A 2805-nucleotide genomic window follows, 5' to 3' on the forward strand; every position below is an offset into this window, starting at 1 on the left:
TACTATTTGTTGTTATTTTGGTTATATATATTAGTTACTAGTAATTGTGGAACTGTTAATCTATAGGAGAAATGTAATGAAAAATAATCAACAGATAAAAAGGAAAACTAAAGAAGACAAACCAAAAGAAAAATATTTCTTAAAAATTACATTAGATGTATATTTCTAAAAATCCGATCTTTTGATTGGCTAACAGCAATCTCACAGCATCCTTCATCCTTCATAGCACAATGATATTAAACATCCATGATAGCATGTGCTTCCACAAAAAAGTGCACAGGTAAATCTAAGAAAAACGCGATAGAAATCGTTTTTCATAATCCTAGCAAAAAAATGTAATTATAAGAATTGAATGCTTCTTTTAGTAATTTTATATGGTTGTAAACGCGTTGACAGTGCGCACATTTTTAGAATGAAGCGCTTCCTCGCTTCATACAAAATGTACTTCGGTCAACGCTATTACACCGCTATAAATTTACAAAAAGAAGCATTCAATTCTTAATAAAAAAAGCAGTCAAAACCAGGTCTACGCTCAAAAACATATAGAAATGGACCACCTGATAACTCTCATATTCCTGAGTTTCTTTAAACTTGCACAGTAATGGCTTTCACATTGTTTACAAGGGAAATAATGCATACGGAAAAGCGTTCGATGAATCCCAGAACAATTACTTGCTGGAAGTAAATAATTCAGAAGACAAACATTTCATGAAATTTTACATTGAAACAAGCATAGTCTTTTACTATAAAATTACTATAGAGTTAAAAAAAACATGTTCAACTTTTTTTTCTACAATTCATTTCGACATATGACTTTAAGAACAAATTTGTGTTTATTTTCACATAAAATAAGATCAACCAGGTTTTCTGTTGTTTATATTGTTTATAGCCATTAGGGAAAATCGAATGGGAGCTTACATCAATAGATATAAACAATTTACCAGAAAAGGATCTTGATGAACGGCAACTACTTGGATAACATAGATAGTGCGACATACGTGACACTCATTAGTCCGACACTCAATGGTCTGACACTCAATAGTCCGACACTGTTTTGTCCGAAAACTTGATCATTGTCCTTGTCCTTGTTCAGTAGACCATAAAATAAGGTCAGAACCTTAAATTCACTATGTTGACTGATGTACCCCAATTCTTGACATTATTACCTATTATGTCTGGGTTTTTTTATCACACATTGTTTTCAATACATGGAATGTTTTACGACTGTCATACAATTGAATGGTTAAGATAGCTGAAAAACAGGGTTTGATACACTATTGTCTACATAAAAAAGCCTGTTCCAAGTCAGGAATACCACAGTTAACTACTCTCCATTCGTTTTATGTGTTTGAGTCTATTTTGCCATTTTATAACTAGTATGGTTATTTTTACTTTTTGCACACAAATCAGAAAGATCACATCGAATTTAATGAACAGGTGTAATGAGTTTCTTGATGTGACTTCAACTTTTAGCATACACTACCCTGAAAATCAAGAGTAAACAATCTGACATGTCTTATAACATTTAAATGATTAATGTACATGATGTCAGGGTGAGATAAACCCTTTTATACAAAATTGTAGGCCTTACAATCATTCCATACACCAAATTAAGTTAACCTTTTGCTAAAAGTATTTCAGAAACAAACCTCATTAAAAAAAATGAACTTTGACCAATGAACCATGAGAATAAGGTCATGGTCAACTGGCAGACAAACATACCCACCTTACAAATATAGTTCTACTTTCTTTAGAGTATCCGAAAAAAAAAGACAAACTCGAAGAAATTTAACATTGACCAATGAACCATTCAAATAAGGTCAAGGTCAGAAGTATCCTGCTAGACAAATATATAACTAGATAATAGTGAGATGGGAGCCATCACTGTGGGCCCCGATGTCAATAACAGACACAATCTTTACCATAGGACATGGGTTTCCCAACTGTAAGTTTTGTCCTTGACCTTTGACCTACAAAATTGTTGCTTAATGAACATGTCAAGTAGAAACTTTGTAATCCTAATGGTTCTCAAGATATTGAGCTGACAGTATATTTCCCATAGGTCATGGTTTTTTTTATAACAAAACCTAAGTGTTTGACCTTGACCTTTGACCTACACAGTTCAACTACAGCTGTATAATCATTAGGGTATCTTGTTTAAAGTTTTTATGTTCATTTCTTTTTCCTAATAAACATGGCCATCATGGCTAAAAATAGAACATAGGGTAAAATGATTCTGCTTGGATGAACAACAGAGCCCATCTTTGAATTGGATTGGTCAGTTTCAAAAGAATGGTTCTCTGAATAAGCATAACAAAATGATTTTGAAACTTGCAGAATTGATAACAACAATACTGCGTTCAAAAGATCCTCTTTTGGTTGAAATTCAAAAGCTGAATTAGGCTTCAGCTGCTTTTATTAAACTTGCCATTAAAACCATATGGGAAAATATTTGTTTGTCATTTGCAATGATTTGCTCAGGACCTAATTGTGAGATTTATACAAAAGATGGCACGATTTATCATTCTATGGACCCCCTATACTTGGGTTCCTTATTCAACCTGTTGTTTAATGGTGTGACACTTTAATTTTCACAAGGATTATTGTTGACCATTTTTGTCGAGTCTGCAACTTTTGTTGCAGAAAGCTCGACATAGGGATAGTGATCCGGCGGCGGCGGCTACGGCGGTGTTAGCTCACTTCTTAAAAGGTTTATATTTTAAAAGGTTAAAGACCTGGATGCTTCATACTTTGTATATAGTTGCCTCATGATACGAAGTTTCTGTCAGTCACAAGTCCAATGTC

Source organism: Mytilus galloprovincialis, chromosome 11 (genome assembly GCF_965363235.1).
Source record: "Mytilus galloprovincialis chromosome 11, xbMytGall1.hap1.1, whole genome shotgun sequence".
Taxonomy (NCBI): domain Eukaryota; kingdom Metazoa; phylum Mollusca; class Bivalvia; order Mytilida; family Mytilidae; genus Mytilus; species Mytilus galloprovincialis.